The sequence below is a fragment of the Thermobia domestica genome, chromosome 5 (assembly GCF_964235325.1).
Source record: "Thermobia domestica chromosome 5, izTheDome1.hap1.1, whole genome shotgun sequence".
NCBI classification, from domain to species: domain Eukaryota; kingdom Metazoa; phylum Arthropoda; class Insecta; order Zygentoma; family Lepismatidae; genus Thermobia; species Thermobia domestica.
In genome coordinates this window covers 324,195,340-324,213,800 of record NC_137458.1, presented here as the reverse complement: position 1 = coordinate 324,213,800, position 18,461 = coordinate 324,195,340, and the positions used below count along the sequence as shown (strand labels likewise).

At 37.6% G+C, this 18,461-nt stretch overlaps 1 long non-coding RNA gene across 2 annotated transcripts in view; it reads left to right on the top strand.

Annotated features, from left to right (window-relative positions):
• The first annotated feature begins 1,634 nt into the window (after window positions 1-1,634).
• Window positions 1,635-18,461, top strand: part of LOC145684969 (uncharacterized) — a 262,367-nt gene continuing 245,540 nt past the window's right edge. For both annotated transcript variants that reach the window (XR_014131441.1, XR_014131442.1), the window contains exon 1: window positions 1,635-1,828. This is a non-coding gene — a long non-coding RNA (uncharacterized LOC145684969). The remainder of the gene's footprint in view (window positions 1,829-18,461) is intronic.

Here is an 18,461-nt window from a genome sequence, read left to right as displayed (position 1 = left end):
GGATAGAAACACATATGCGCTGTATTAGATAAGATGTGGAGCGAACTCCGCCGGCACAAGAAATGGCTCTTCCTAATGATTTCAAGACTTCTTACACCCCAAGCACCACTGCTTTCAATAGCGATTGGAGTGAAAACAAAACTCTAACAAATTATTTCAAAAACATGATGAAAATGATATATGTACAATGTCCTGTAAAGCAGTGCTATTCAACGTTTTTCTTTTCTCGTTTGGCGTGGGAGACCCGGGTTCGATTCCCGGCGGGAGCTCATGTGGTTCCATGTTAATCGGTAGGTCCACGTCTCATATAGCCTCGCTGCTGAAAGGGACGCTAAACTTAAAAAAATCAACTCATCAACTTTTTTCTCGCGTATCCCTTGACAGGTCGCCATCCAATTGTGTACCCCTGAAGCAGTTTAAAAGAAATTAAATCGAAATGAACATTTTAAAATTAATAGACATGTTCTGTTAATTAAAAAGGGGACAAATAGAGACCCAATTAAAGGACAATCGGTGTACCAATCAAAAGACTATTTACAGGGGAATAAAGTGCACATCAGAAAATATTAACATGTGAAATTTCAAAATATATGAGAGACATCCAGTTCTACTGAGGGGAATTTTCCCCTGATCCTCCATGATAATTCGGACACTGAGAACAATGTTAAAAATTAAAAAAAAAAAAAAAAAAAACTAAACGTAACGTTAGAACTAAACTGTTAATGAGATGACTGAGCTTGTTTCCGGGAAGACAACTCCTTGATTCTTGGTCGAATCTTCGAGAGTGAGAGAATCAGAACAGATTCTGGATTCTTCACACAAATGTATTGGACAGGGAAAAAGTTGTGAAATACCACTGTCATTAATTTCATTGTACTCTTTTCGAGCTTTAACACAAAAGTCACAAATTGACAAGTTATCGAATTTAATTTGCAGTGAACTGTCAACAGACATTTGCAGCAGACCCCAGAAGCAGCATTGCTACCCCCAGAAATATCTTCATGTTCCCTCAGGGACACGCACACCCCAGGTTGAATAGCACTGCTGTAAAGCACTGAAAAAGACTATTGTAAAATGAATTATAATATTTCAACAATTTGCCTGAACATTTGCAAGCATTTGCCTGTTGTGTTGGTAGATAACTAACTAAATAAATAAATAAATAAAATCTATTTTATGATTTTTTTTTTAATTGTGCACGAACTACTGTCGCTTCACGTTATTTTATTTATTACTTGAATTTAACGACTATCCAGCTCACATGAAAGACCATATAAAAGCTGCATTGAATATAGAAAAATATACGCATATTTCTGAAAACTATATAGACGAAAAAATATATTCTCATTTCAATTAATATTAGCTAAATTACCAAATATTATGTTTATGTGGGAGAAAGCGGACCTGGGGCTCTCCCCCTCGCTACGCCACTATTCTCTAGTTAGAGAATGAAACAAACAACATTTTTAAAAAAAATAAAGAGGGGAGGGGGAGGATATGTCCTGATCGAATGGTTCTTCTCTTCGTAGGTGTCTGAGCAAAATTATAACAGGAATAATAAATCTTTCTTATTGATTTATCACCATTCATTTTTTCTTCTCTACCTTTTGGCTACCACAGTGCAATAAATCTCTGGTAATTCACCCACGGATAATGGTGATCCGCTATAAGGCATTAATCACTTCCCTTCGTCCCCAAATGAAGCACGGAATCAGGCTCCCTAGACGCTAGCGCCACGGTGTGGGACACAAGAGAGCCTATTAGTTGCTGTGATCTCCGACAGAGGGTAGAATGATAGAGGCAAACAGATTATCACGAATTCCAGCAGGTAAGTGAACAGATGCATCACTAATCTGGGAAGTTTAACTTAGAAAAAAACAAAAAAGGTGTGAATAGAGCAGGTTCACTGGTACTTAGTTCAATGATGTTTTTTCGTTATTAAATTATCATATATACTATACATACTGATATCACTCAGAATGTATTCTTTCGATTAGTATTTACTCGTAAGTCTCAATATTTGCTAATTACAGAGGGCTTAAGCCCCCGAAACTTTTTTTAAAACTATTTTAAAGTAATTTAAATATCTTGCAGAATTTTCACATTTACAGGAATGGCCTATGTTTAGCAGAAGGAGCCCAGCTATTTTTTACTAAAAATACTGTTACGATTTTGGCAATTTCTGTTCCCATTAGGTTAGTTTAGGTTAGGTTAGGTCAGTTTAGGTTAGCTTAGGTAAGTTTATATTATATTATGTTAGTATAGGGGTCCAGCATATTTTTTCCAAAAAATGATAGAATTGCGCTTATTTCTACTAATATTAGGTTAGTTTAGGTTTGTTCAGGTTAGCTTAGGTTAGTTTATGTTAGGTTAGGTTAGATTTGGTTACGTTATGTTACGTCTAAGTACTTGCATAATTCATTTCTCCTGTAATATTTTTTTACGTGCTTCTAGAGCCCTTCTGCTAACACATACTCCCCAGGAGTAAAGTTAGCAAAGCACTCCCCCCCCAAAAAAATCGTAAATACGCCACTAGCCTCAATCATGGATATTACAGTCACTCATATTTGTGGCGTTGAATGGTAAAGTGGCGTAAGTCATTTTTTAAAACAAATGAGATGCAGTCATTTCCGTGAACTTGAAACCATAACCTGTTGGTTGACAACGTTGCGTATCTCTGAGTTAAGAGTCTTCATCCCGGCGAAATTAAAATACCGCTAATTTTACATTAATTATGTGATATCTTCAAATAGATAAAAGATAATCGAAATATGGAACAAGAGCGCCCTAGACAATATTATTTTGCGCGAGGTACCGTTATCACAAGTCACCTAGTGGCTTTATGTTTTCAGCTGTTTAGAAACGCGAAAATAAATGCCGATTTTCAAAATGGCTCGAAATCGAAAGCAGATAAGTGAGTCGTGATAACGGTTTCTCATGTAAAATGATATTGTCTAGGGCGCTCTCGTTCCACATTTCGATTATCTTTTATCTATTTGAAGATATCCCATAATTACTGTAAAATTAGCGGTATTTTAATTTCGCCGGGATGAAGACTCTTAAAAGACCAGGCCATAGGCCAAATGATGGCACCACAAAGAACCGATTTTGTCTGCTTTTTCTATATCGATTCTAATAAAATATCTCGGCATCTCACAATGTCTAAAAACTGACTCACACCACTTTGCTATGCAACGCCTCATTTATCAATTACATTGAGGATACTGTATCATATACTCCTTAGTTGCATCAGAGGCGTAGCCCTCCCCCGCATTTTTGAGTGACAAAAGTAATTTAAGCTACTATTTATATATTTGTGAAAGTTTATAGTAAACTCATGATATACCTATCATAGTCTGGTTCTCGTTGGTTCCCCTAGTTTTTAGCTTCTACATCCTCCTCTGAATCGCTTATGTAATACGGTCCTTAAAAAATTAACAATTCATATTGGCACTGTCTTTTACACGCTTCGAGTGTCTCTTTTACAAGCTTCGGGAAATTTCTTGTTTTTCAACTCGAAAGCGAAAAGAGAAGCATGCTTTCAAATTCGAGCCGAGATGATAAAAATGGCAATCCTCGTCTCGTTTGTGAGACAAGAAATTTCTCGAATCTCGTGTTCAACGATAATTCACGCCAGGCCCGTATCCACGGGGGGGGGATAGGGCGGCCCCCCCTAAATTTTCACTGGCCCCCCTAAAAGTTTCACGGTAGGCTTGCTAATGAACTATAATATGGTTATAAACTATAATATCGTTGTGTCGGCCCCCCCCTAACTTCTACCGGCCCTCCCTACATTTTCGGGCTGGCTACCGGCCTGATTCACGCAAGTCTCAGTGACGCAACTAGGCTAGTTGTCGCCCGGGGCAAGAACTCGCCTTTGCGCCCTCCTCCCCCTGACCAACCAAACCAAAACACTCCGCGACTACACCTGATATTAGCATCACACAGTAAATCCCCTGTTCCATTTTTCTTCAAGTGGTAAAGCTTGATTTCAAAATTGCATTACATAATTTAATTTTTAATACAAGATAAAACATCAAACTAATTAGTAGGGCCTATTTGATTGCCAAATAAGCTGAGAGTAGCATGCTTGACATATTTTTATATAGTCTTATCATAATAACTGCAAGTCACAATGTACCGGTATTTTTAATTATATTGGGATGTGCATATGTGTAGAATGAATCAACAGTCTGTCGCTTTAGAATAGAATATTTAATTATGACAAACAATCAAGCTGTTATCTCGAGTATTATACTCGGATATTTTGCAAATCTCTTAAATCGATGTAAGTTAAATGAAAACACAAAAAGATGGAACTAAAATTTAACTTTGCGGGCTGTTTTGGCTGCAAAGGTATTTACAATATCTTCAAAAGATAGCTCTGAAACTAACTTATGCTCTGTGGATACAATTCTAAGTTTGGTGAGTCGTTGTTGTTCTCTTAAGCTTCTGAGGTAATTCGTTATGATATTTTGTATATTGAAACACCTTTCTTTGCCTTATAGTGAAAATATTTGCTTAATTTTGCGCCCCTCCAATTTGGCGCCCGGGGAAGAAGTATCGTTTGCCCCCTCTTAGTTATATCACTGTTAAGTCGTATACCACAGCCTGTTTTACTGTTACATTATTCCAGGTACATAACTTATAAAATACTGTAAATTGATAAAGTAATTATACGAATACAATAAAGAGAATTTATCAACGTTTAAAGATACACAAATAATAAAAATAATACAACAATATACTCCAATAATAATTACAGTTTGAGTGTTGTTATATCACACGCTTTGTGGACCTATCGTGACACGGAAAGATTATAATAACTTCTATATGAAATTACGTAAAAAAAAAAAAAAAAAAAAAAAAAGTTAATGCATGAATTTCATACATAAATTTACAATACGAGATGAGATAAGACTTAAAAACTTGACAAGACAAGACGAAAGGACGTTCTGTCTTGTGTCGTGAGCAACGCTAGTACGTCCAGAGCAGAAGATTCGCTTACATTGTACTCACTACCATATGGAGTACCGTAGATTGAATTGAAAAATGAAATGAAATGAAATCTTTGAGTTTTACGTCACACGCTTATGCCGGTTAGGCTAAAGGAGACGGTAATGATGAGTAATGAATGAAATGGTGGAATGAAGAAAGTGGGAGGAAACGGGAGAACCCCGAGAAAACCCACGCACACGGTGTTTGTAGATTGAATTGAATGAAATGTACTGTCATTTTTCAGCACTAAGGCTATATACGACAGAACTGCTTCAAGCGAATTACTCGGGATTGTATCATTGTAAGTAAATACAACCAACTTGATTGGAATACGGGACCACGTGCGTTAGCCAATCAGTGGCACAGTGTATAGGCATTTTTGCACACTATTCTCATTGACAGACTTTTCAGGGCTAGGTTTAATTATGGAGAATACACAATCAAATTTATTAATGTTCAAAATTTATCATGTTTTCATAAAGTTAATAAGAATACTTTTCTACATTAGTGATTAGTGTTGTTGTCTACGAGACGAAACGAAGAAACAATTTTGAACGAGACAAGGTGGGGCACTCGGTCGAGAAATTGTAAAAGCTCGAGAAATATATTAACATTCTGACAAAGGCCTTAACCTGCTCTAACAGTCATTCTATACTATATATTTTCTGGTCTGTTTAAAATAATTATATAATGGTTTTAACATAGTGCTGTATTTTGCTTATGAGCTGTTTACAACACTTAAAATAAAGTTATTATTATTATTATTATTATTATTATTATTATTATTATTATTATTATTATTATTATTATTATTATTATTATTATTATTATTATTATTATTATTATTATTATTATAGGTCGTTGATAAATCACCTAATCTTTCCTTAGGTAAACGATTGTAAATGCGGGTGATAGCAAGTCGCATTGGTTATACGCCGACGACTAGCTGTAATATCTTTCGTATCATTATATTATTATTATTTTATAATTTAACTGCACTCAATTTGTAATTTTTAATTACACTTGGAATTTCTAATATAGGCCTACTATCGGAATTTGTACTAGGTATATTGTGAATATTAATAATGATAATAATTTCTTTTAATAATAATCTTTAATAATAAGAAATAAAACAAAAAATATTTAAAAATCATAAATATATATCCTTGAATGTAAGGCGCAAGCGAATATAAGATGCACTCAGAAATTATAAGAGAAAGAACAAATAATTATCTTTTTTTGGAATATAAACGAATTCATGTAAAAAAAAAAAAAAAAAAATACGTAAAGGTGCACTCCAAAATTATAGAATGTGCGAAGTGATAAGGCATGAAAGCGGTATAATATTGTATCATTCCATCCAAGAGTTCCCGATTTCTCTGTAACTTTGGGGGTGGGGGTGGGGGAGGCACATTCGCATGCAGAAGGCTTATATGATAATTTTAAGCCAAATTGAATTCAAATTATGCCAAATATTGTATATTCATAAATACAATGCGGGGGCCCACATTAACTTTGGGGGAGCCTCCTCCTCAGGATCGGCGTCCTTTAGAGATGCGCACGAGACGAGTCGGGACAGGATTTTCCTAACAAAATTCGAGTCGAGACACGGCTCTTCCAATAGTAAATATACATTTTTCGAGTCGAGACATCACTTTTACAGCACATTTTCGAGACGAGACAGCCACAAATCTTGTCTCGTGCGCATCCCTAGCGTTCTTGATTCCATCTTATTTTAATAAAGAAAATGTTCCATTACAGTACTTGTTAATAGAACAAGCGAACATTTATTATAGACACTTTGAAAAACCAACATTGGAAAACTCATATTTACTATTGCTAACACCGCAAAATTACAGCAGTTGTCAACGAGAGTTTATAATAAATTACTATTGCAATTTTTATACTATTGCAAATATGCTCATTTGCAAATAAAAGGCACATCTCAAATTTCAGAAGCCATTTTTTCGAAAAACGTCCTCCCTATATTTGGGGCAGCTATAAGGTAAATCAGAAGCTAATCCTAACGAAATGCTCACCTTAAATTTTAGTTTTATTCATATATTTCACCCATATCTTACTGTTAGCGTCCACCCTACTCTTAGAAACAATGTTCTGGCGTTTAGCGTTATTTCTATGATGTTACGTATATTTTACTACAAATATCAATTTATCTGTAAATATTCACCTCAACGCATTATACATTGCAGCTTGATCAATGGAATGTATCCAAATATTACATTTTAAAGCGAGCGTAACGAGCTTCTGTCATTCGACTTACTCGGTATTTGTGTATTTGCCTGTTTTTCCGTCGTAAAATTTAACCTATTTTAATGAAGTTTAGCATGTATCTTTCTTCAGCTTATAGAGATGTAAGCCTGTAGCGATGTAAACTTATACAGATATAAGATGATAGAGATGTAAGCTCGGATCCATCTAAAATAAAGGACGAAAGGAGTAAAATCTACCTCACCTTACAAAATTTCACACATACAACAATCTATATATATAAAAGAGAACGTACAAATCCTTTGTTAGCTCATCACGCTAATACGGCTGAACCAATTTCTTTCATTTTTGGGGGGTTATTAAGATTTGGACCCTAGATGGTTTTTATCATATCACTTTAATTTTCAATTACCAGTGTCTTGAGATAATTGACCATTCAAGTGTCCATAACGTACAAATCCTTTGTTAGCTCATCATAGCTAAATCTAACCGTATTTATATGCAACCCACATGACCGTGTCACTCAAGCGGGTTAACATAAATGACAGGCGATATAATGTTAACATTTACTCCAATCTTCTATGGTTTTTATCATATCACTTGAAAGCGAAAAAGTAAAAATTATCTAAGTAACAAAGTTTATTGCGTTCCAGGGTGACCGCAGCGAAGCGGGGTGAACGCTGCTAGTTCTATATAAACTGTGCGACAGGAAGCTTGGAGTAGAATTTTTGTGAGTGCAGAAAGCTATGAGACACGGTCCCTTCAAAGGCACATTGATATCAAAACCAAGCATTGTTGTTGCATTGTATGTCAACCATAGAGGATTTAAGACGTAAAATATTATGAAATATTTATTTAACATTACAAAATCGTAAATCGTGTTACTTGTTATCTATACAAGCAAGTTTACTTTACAAAGTAGTTTATAAAATTGCAAAATCTAGAAAGAGAGCCCATGCAAATTTGGAAGGAACCCTTTAAATTTCAGTTTTCTTTGTGCCAAACCTGTAACCATTGTGAAAAACTTTTCATTTTAATTTGCAGATTTGTTTGTAGTTTTTCTAGGTACAGGGTGGTCCGGAAGTGGGTGGAACCCCACCTTTAGTTTCAATAGTATAGCGTTAGTTATTGTAGAATGTATGTCTAAGAGTTAACTGTAGAATGAAGTCTTAAAAGTTTTAAGAATCATAAATATCGGTATGATCACCATCCATGTCGTAACACAGCTGAATTCTGCGCCAAGTCCTCGCAGATGTTTTGCGGAGATACTCCAGAGTCACGAGGGTGAAGGCGTGTTGCACAGCTGCTCATAATTCCTGCGTTGTGTGATATCTAGCACTTGTTGCTTTATGAAACTCCAGAAAACATTGCCTGGTATAATCAGATTGGGACTTCTTGGAGACCAGGCAAAGAGAGCTGGTGAAGGTGCACAACTTCTTCCAATCCAGCGGCCAGGAAACGTCTGATTCAGGTAATTGCGCACGTAAATCGCCAAGTGCCCTAGTGCTCCATCCTGTTGTATCACAATAGTGTCTTCAATACCATTTTCTTCCAGTTAAGGCACCAACCACTCATTAAGCATCTCCAGGTAAGAATGTCCATTAACTTTGTCATCGAAAACCGTCAGAAAACACCAATTAGGGGTACGCCCACTTCCGGAATTTTAATTTGTACTTTACATATTTTAAGTGTCACGTAAAAAGCCTTTTTTTTTAAAGCCTAATTATGATAACAATGATGATAAATTCTACGCATACGGAAACGAGAAGTTGAAGCTGGATACAACTCAAAAATTACTCTGTACTAGACTGTATAAGTTACACAACAGAGTACATATGGAGCTGTTAAGAAAAGACGAACAACACAGAAACAATGTTAATTAACAGGGTGGTTTGCCACATACACAATGTGACAATTACGCTCACACACTTAATTAATTGTTCATATATTCAAATTAAAACATCTTTATATGTAAATTCAATTTATTTTAAAAAAGTCAAGGAAAATTTTATTTTGTTTCATTTAGCAGCCAAGCGAACCTCTTTCATTTGTCCCAGGTAAAGAAGTTTCTCTGCTTTTCAGAAAAAAAAAACATAAGACGGTAACCGCACTAATAGACCACCCATTTTTCTACCTCGCCAGTAAACGGTAATGGAATTTGCTATTGTTACTCCAGCCACACTGTCGCACTACCAAAGTACCTCCATATCGCAAATATCACGTCACAGACACACAGGAACCAAAATTTTTTATCTACAATCTTCGCAAGTGCTTCTGAAACTCTTTAACATCACGTACTAGCCCAGAAGAGACGCTAGAGACCCAAGCCAAATTATCAACCGATTTTTGGGAAATGGTGTCACGAACTTAAAGCGGCGAATCAGAATCCGAAATTCAAAATTCACAAAGAGAAGAATGAAGCGTCTATTTTTTTTTAAAAAATAAAGAAAGCTGGGAGAACGCCCACACGGAAGAGAGGTTACTCTAAGTCGACACTTCATCGTGAAAACATCACCAACACGCGATTCATAAGCGTACGTCAACTCATATGTACATATATATATATATATTTAAGTGTTTAAATTTCAGAAAAATGGCTAGCTAGACACCCGTTAGCAGCCAGTTACTTAAACCACGCGTTATCCACAGCAACTTCGTCGTTACAAGATTATTTATACAAATATTTAAAACATCGACAGATAGACATAATTCTTATCATCTTACGGTAACGCTACATAAATGGTGATGTTGAAGTGAGTCTGTGATTCTATATACGTTGATTTCCCGCATAAAGTGCAAAGACAGGAAAAGTAGTGCGATGTATGGCGGATATATATATAAACTGTGCGAGTGAAATTTAAGTGCAGATGGATTTGATAAGTGACGCATCGTTGCATTTCAACAACATGGAGATGAAGGACGGAGACACGGGTTCGATCCCCGATACTCGAGACAGATGCCTTGCCACAGGAAGACCCAGACGCTTCAGACAAACGAGGACCTCTTCTCCGGGAGTTGAATCCAGAGGACAGCGGGGTCTGAGAAGGGACATTAGGAAGCATTGTGACGGTCAGTTAAGTACAGTGCAGTTTTCTTCTGAAGTGTGGAAATATAAGCGGAAAGACTTATTAAGGTAGGACAAAGTATTCTGTTATTTTCTTTATTGAAGAAGGACTATGGCCAATATTTCCGTGATTCGTGATCTCCATACTCACCTTTTCCTAGAAACTTCGGGACATTGTTTATTCATACGGAACTGTCCGTAAACATTTAGAGCATTTTTTTTCTTTCTTTTTAAAAGAAGTAAACAAATAGCCTAATGCCTTGGTTGCATTTCCAAAATTAATTCACTGATATAGGAACTGTTAATTTCATTCTTGAATAAGTACCATAAAATTTTTGATTATTTTACTAGTGAAATTTGTATACATTGATTTGATCTTCAATCATGCATTTATTTGTAATCGTAATGTGTCAATATTTAGATCCTTGAAGCCGTCATTATAATCATTTATATGCAATCCAGTATTTATTTATATCAAGTATGAATTATTTCTCTTTTAAACATAAATCGCGTTTAAGATGTGTGAATGTAATGTAATTTCGGTTTTGAGTAAACTATGATTTAGCGTCAAAGTCTAGTTTTTCAAATTTTAACATTTGTATAGGTTGTGTTAGGGAAATATGTGTCAGAGCGGTAAACAGGCTTAATATGATTTTATTGTAACTTGTCAATTTTTATTATACTCATTCTTAAAAGAAACAATCAATATAAAGCTTCCAAAGACGTGCTATGTTGAGTAAGTTTCAGACAAATAAGTGTAAATACTCTTATCTCGTAATATCGTTAGAGTCTCATAAATAAGGAAAACAACTTAAGATACTCGAGTAAATCCCTTCGGAGGTACCTATCTGAGCAACGAACGCAGATAGGGTCCATAGCTATGGAGAAACGTGTATTCGCAAAATAAGGAATCAGTGAGAAAATCAGAGAGTGTCGACAATATAATTATTTTGATCAATTGGCCAAACTATAATAATGGTAGTACTATATATATATATATTTCTGTGTAGTGTACTTGAATATGAAATATTTGTGTAGTTAGTGTTGTGTAACGATTTTTATTGTGAATTGTATTATTTACCAACTGATATAGTATGTGTACAAAGCTATGTTTTGTTTATGCAAATCTTTTAATATTGAAAATTCATTAGAGTTCATTAGAAACAGTGCACTAAATTTTCTCAAAAGCATACTATCGCTTCTAAACTATTTCTCCAGTAAGTCTTGCAAGCAACCTAAACCATTAATTCTTTCATTCCGCAATCCGATTCTTAAACTTATTTCCATTTCTTTTATTAATAAAAAGAGGTAGTAACTGTGGGCGAATTACTTAATAGTCGGTTATGTCTGGGAGGAAAACAATAAATCATTTTGCTAATTAATATTCAGTTTAATAGAAATTTTTGTTTGTATAACTACGTCATGGTAATTATAAAGAATCGAATATTGTCAGTTTAGTTGAGTAGAAATAGATTGTTGCTAAATTTTACAGTCAAGATTGAATAATTTGAATATTACGTTGTACAGTGAAGAATGTGTTAAGAGAAATCATATTATTTGGTCAAAACAGTCAAAAGTCTGATTCATTTTCCGTAAAGTCAATTAATTCATTTTTTTTTGTAAATCCAAATTAACTTTCTTGTTGATTTTTGTAGATATCACCTTATTTCTCGTTAAATTTATTAAAAGTCTATTTGACGTTAGAACCAAAGCAGTTATGTGGTTATCATTTCAAAGATATGCCTATTTCTTTAACCGTTATTAGCATACCTAGAAGAACAGAAAAAGTTGAAGCACGGTTACATTGACCATCAGAAATTTTTATCTAAATTAACTCATTTAAAAAAAAAAAAAAAAACTTTAAATTAAACTTTCCTTGTTTGTTGCTTTTTAACTATTTTTGCTATCTCCACACACTTCGGTGACAGAGTGATAGTCAGTGTAGCCAACTGAACAAGCCATTAGCGAAAAATCTTTCTTTCAGCTTTGCAGCTTGTGAGATTTTTGCTCCGCATGTTTAAATCACTTAACTATTAACTACGCACCTGTTTTCCTAGCGCCTTGGAGACACCGTTATGGGGAAAACAGGATCGATTAGACATTAGGTCATCTTTCGTTGTATATATATCATTTTTTTTTAAATTCCAAACCATCTTAGCAAAACTGTATTTTTACCTTGGAGAACTGAAGTTCGAGCCCCGTGGAGTCAACTTCAATTCTCCAAACTCTCATTCATTTTTTTTTAATGTTATTTGTGTAATAGGCAGATGAGTTGCCACTCATCAATACCATTCACTTTTCAAGTACAAGGTCAGGTATTCATTTTTCTGATGCATATTAGGCTCATCCGTGAGTGCCTTAATTATTCATTCTAGTGCAGATTAAATATGCAAATTAGAGATAAGGAATCGAATTCCGAAAACAATACGTTTCATATTCCTCGTCGCCCGAATACGTAAGATCTGCTTATTCGTAATATCACGCAGTAATTCTATTTGGCAGCCCGAGCAGAAATTTTCCTTTAATTATTAGTTATTTTCAATCGTTGTAAAACTTAACGCCCGAGACAATAACATTATCACTACAAAACTTGGCTTCCAATACAGGAACCCCAGTGTTACAAGAAATGGCTTCCCGAACAGGAACCCGAATGCGTAGTTAATCTTATTTGAAGGACCAACATGCGTAGTTAATTTTATTTCAGGACCGAAAAGCGTAGTAAGCGATAAAAAAAAAAAAGTAGGAAATTTAGTTTGGAGAAGCATACATAGTAAATTTCGAACAGCGAACGAAAACAGTAATCAAGTCTATTACGTAATACTAAAATTAAGAATGGGAAGCGTGATAGGAAATTAGGTAACTTTGTATTCAAAGAATCATTATTTCGAGATTACCCGTAGGGAACGATTAAGCGTTCTACTCCCCCTCGCAACCAATTTTATTTCATTTCAGCACATGCGTAAATAATAATAATAATAATAATAATAATAATTGTTCTTACCTCATGTTTGTTTGTTGGTTTGTGTGATTGGAAGAGAAAAGAGATACACCATTTTCTTTGTTAAAAAAAAAAGAAGAAAAGAAGGAAAGAAGAAAACAAAAAGGTAATGCACCAGGTAAGCGATTAATATAAGTGAACATGCAAATTTTTGGCATATTGATGCATAAATTTAGCTAAGTTTGTTTCTAGTGAATAACATTAGTATTAATATAATTATATAGTCATATATATATATATGTTTAGAATAGGTTAGATTTAATACTTTTATTTACACGTGCATTTTATTACTTAAATATTATTGTGTTTTAGATATTTTATCTGTTAATTAATACACTATTTGTATATGCACATGAATATACATGTGAACAAAAAAAAAAAAAAAAGAATGAACTAAGTTGTTGTGGAAAACGTGTGGTGATAAAGTAGCTTGGCATGCTACATTGATGAAATAGTAATATTTTTGCGTATTAAGGTGAACTTAGAGTACGAAATTTAGAGTGATTGACAGCATAGGTCAGATAATTAGAATTAATTTTAGACAAATTTTAATAAGAATCATTCTGACAATCCAGTTATTTAAGTCTACTTGCAGATGCCACAGTTGAGGCCATCTACCTTGAGGCAACGACCAAGAAACAGAATGTCTGCCATGGAAGAAGCACAACGTTGTCGCACGTGTGGACGTGACCTATGGGAACAGGATTTGGATCCCACGGATGAGGCTCGAAATTGTCCTGAATGTGGTGACCAGAGGAATACAAGTCCAGTTATGGAAAATGATGTCACTCAAGGAAGTAGAGACAACATTCAACAGCATCACAGGCCGAACAGCACTAATGGCGATTTTCAGGAATCTCTTCTATCAGCGTTACATGAGTTCATGAGACAACAAAAAGAAGAAAACAAGAAAAACGAAGAATTTAGAGAAGAACAGAGGAAGAAAAACGAAGAATTTAGAGAAGAACAGAGGAAGAATATAGAAGAACAGAGGAAGAATATAGAAGAACAGAACAAGAAAAACGAAGAATTCAGAGAAGAACAAGATAAAAAACTTGACAAGCTCATGGAAAAACAAGACCATTTGGCAGAAGACCTCTCGAGGAAACTACAAGAGCAAGCCAGGAGGCTGGACGAACACGAGAAGTCGAACAAGGAAGCGCTGGAGGACTTCAAGCGCACCATCTCCCAAAGTCTGGAGGAACAGAGAGAGCGGCAGCACAGGCAGTTGCAGGAGACAGAAGAACGTCTCACGGCACAAGCTGGCCAAATGGAAGAGAGGATGGTCAGGCAAATGGAGGAAAGGCAGGAACAGGTCCTAGAAGATATGCAGCGCATGCGGATGGACTTGGAGACGCAGACCCAAGCACAAAGGATAGAGCTGCAGACAAGGATGGAGAATATTGAACATTCCATGACTGTACGACAAGAGGAGCTAATAGAGAGCCTCACTAATCAGAGCACCAGGATTGAGGAACTCCGGCAAATCCAAGAGGTCGAACGGGAGAAAGCAGGAGCTATTCAGCAGACGGTGGACCAACTGACAGCATCCCTAACGGAGAAGATGTCCGAGTTGGTAGAAAGGAGAGTTGGGGAAGCAGTAAGAAACATACCTCAACCCGCCTTCTCAGAACCCCCTCGAAGGACTCCAACGCCTCCGGTTTCAAATCCAATTTTAGAAGACCTCAGTCAAGGGAATCAGGAGAGTGGAAGATCTGTGGACTCTCACGTTAGCTGCAGAAGTTTTCTTCGAGCTCCTAAAATAGATGAATTGCCATCGTTTGACCCGGATACGGATGTGGGACTGCCATCAACCTTCCTTGAGCGGTTGTTGGATGACTGCAGGCTATACGGAATAGCGCAGGAAGAACTTCTCCACATAATTCCACGTATCCTACGTGGAGCAGCAAAGATGTGGATAGACAATCACATCCAACAGTTCAGAACTTTTGAAGACTTCCGTCGTGCCTTTCTGAGGAATTTCCAAAGCGAAGCCATTATTCAGCGAAAGCTCACTCGCCTCAGAAACACACGCTATAGGGCTGATTCACGTAAGTCCCTGCGTGAATTCTTTTGGGAGCAAGTCAAGGCGTTCCGGGAACTAAGTCCTTCTATGTCAGAAGCGGAAGTTCTCTCAAACGTGAAGAACATGTTACCGTTACGTATCCAAAGGCAGCTCATCGGAGTTCAGCTGGAGGACACGGAGCAACTGTCAATGATCCTCTGGGACAGCGAAGAGCTGGACAGGATAGAGAGTTTCCAGAGAGACCGAAATGCCCAAAGGAATAACAGGGGTACGACAGGCCAACGGAGAGTACAGCATGTGCGTAGGCAGTCAACGGAGGAAACCGTATATAGGGACTCCGGAAATAGAAGACAACGGAACCATCCTTATCGAAGAGAGGACAATCGATTGCGCAACACTCACCAGCCATCACAGCGGACAGATGAAGACAGTTCCGGCAGCGAGAGAAGTACAGGAGCACCGACAAGAGGTCACGCGCAGCGCCGTTTCCGCCGCAATCAAAGAAACAGAGGAGACAGGCCAAGAACTGAAGAGAGACAAGTCCAACAAGTGACCACGCATCGAGGGAACAGCTCGGAGCGAAGAGGTCACACGAGAGGAAACAATCGTGGGTCACGAGGGAGAGGTAGCAGTACACCAGACAGCATCAATGCTACCAACCCACTGGTCCTGCAGGCAGAGCAGCAGCAGGAAAACTAGAACTTGACCGCCAACGGTCCAGGGTTCGGGTTGACGGTCAGTCTCAGTCTGCTAGAAAGGAACCCAATAAAGTAGTTGACACCGATGTGGAAGGAAATGAAACAGCAGTGAAGATAAGAATTAATGCAGAAGGCAGATGTTGCACAGAGACTAATCAAAGAAACGTTGTAGAGCAAACACAAAAGAATACTGAGCCTCAGAAGATGAATGTGCATGTCTCTGCCACTTGGCTTACCTCTGATGATAATGAGAATGAACAAGAGGAAGATGAAACACAACGATATCAAACACCCAGGATAGAAGTCGTTATAAACCAACATACCTTCGAGGCAATTCTGGATACGGGCAGTGAAGCTACGTTGATTACGGAGTCTACTTGGAAAAAGATATCGGCAGATGTTCGCAACCCGACATTGCGACAAGCACAGGAGATCAGATTAGTGGATTTCACGGGGAGGTGTCAATCCAGAGCAATCGGTCGTGCAGTAATACCGATTGAGCTCTCGGAGATGGAGATTGCGTTGGAAGTATTGGTAGTTAAACGACTCAACGCACCCATTCTCCTGGGCGTGGACTTTCTGTACCGTGTACGCGCCGAGCTAGATTTCAATCGCTGTGAGCTGCGAGCGGATGCAGAACCCGCCAACATAATCCGCAAATTCCTACCTATGTCAAGAATGGAAGAGGAACTTTGCGTAGAGAAAGATCTTCAAATTTCAAATGTAACCAAAGACGAATTAATGCAAGAGATTGAAGAAAAAGTGCGTGCAGCCAACTTACCCTCGCACATTGAGGCACAACAACTTCAAGATATCCTTCGTAATCACTGCTCAGTATTTTCTGATCGTCCAGGACGCTGTAGGGTGTATCAACATGATATTGTTGTTGAAACAGAGGAGGCCATAGTTTCCAAGATATATCCGGTTGCATTAGCACACAGAGATGAAGTGCGTACGCAACTTAAGCAAATGCTTGAATGGGACATTATTAGGCCTTCAAAATCCTGTCATTTGAATCCACTGCTGGTTGTACCTAAAAGTGATAAAACTCTACGTCTATGTGTTGACTTTAGATCCCTAAATAGGCATACCAAGGTGTTACAGACACGACCTCTGGAAATTCAGGAGATACTGCAGAGATTCCACGGTGTGAAGCATTTTGCAAGAATAGATATGAACTGTTCTTTCTGGCAGCTAGAACTGACTGAACGCTCGAAACCCTATACCGCCTTCCCATTTGAAAACAAATTGTATGAATTTCAAGTCATGCCATTTGGACTTTGCAATGGGACTCAATCCTTTACGAATGCGATGAACTTGGTATTAGGGGATGAGGTTCAGGACTTCACCATTTGTTATGTGGACGACCTCCTAATCTTTTCTAGATCGATGGAGGAACACCTGCAGCACATCGACACCGTTTTGGCACTTATCAGCAAAGCAGGAATGACGGTGAAATTGAAAAAGTCGGAGTTCGGATTAAAAGAAGTTAAATTTTTGGGACACGTGATTTCACCAACCGGTATTGTAAAAGATAAATCGAAAGTAGAAGTCATATTGAACCTGGAGCCGCCTCGCACAATAAAACAAGTGAGAAGATTTCTTGGCATCTTAGGATATCACCGCTCATACATACCAAACTTCTCGCAAGTGGCGCAACCTCTCTTTGAGTTGCTGCAAAAGAGTCGAAGATGGAAGTGGACTCAAGCACACCAGAAAAGTTTCGAAGACTTAAAGAGGGCTATCGCGGAGGATGTGATGCTGTACCATCCCAACTTCCAGGAACCCTTTTACGTGCAGTGTGATGCATGTTTGTCAGGCCTGGGAGGCTGTTTGTACCAGAAACAAGGGGATGAAAGGCGAGTGATCCAATACGCCAGCCGAAGTTTAAGAGGAGCAGAGAAGAATTACGCCATCAATGAGCTGGAATGTCTTGCCATTCTTTGGTGCATACAGAAATTTCGCATCTACCTCCTTGGTCGGCGCTTCACTGTGATCACTGATCACAAAAACCTACAATGGCTGCACCGCAGCAAGAACTGGAACAGTAGGTTGACCCGCTGGAGTGTACAGCTGCAGGATTACGCTTTTGATGTAGAGTACTGCAAAGGCAAGGATAACACAGTTGTAGACTCCTTGTCACGCTATTACGAGGAAGGCCCTGCAAACACTTTCAGCGTGAATACTGTGAAGCAGCAGACCTTGGTACTTGCAGTCACCAAAGAAGAGCTTGCGAGACAGCAGAGAGAGGATCCTCAGTGGCAGGATATAATTGACTTCCTAATAAAAGGCGATGCTACGGATGGGAGCACCAGGAATCGGAATTGGAGTCAAAGCTATTGCTTAGCTGACCAAGTTCTATGCCTCAAGAACTTTCATGCTCCAGAGATGCTGACAATCTGTCTTCCGAAGACACTTCAAGACAAGGCACTCCAAGACATCCATGAC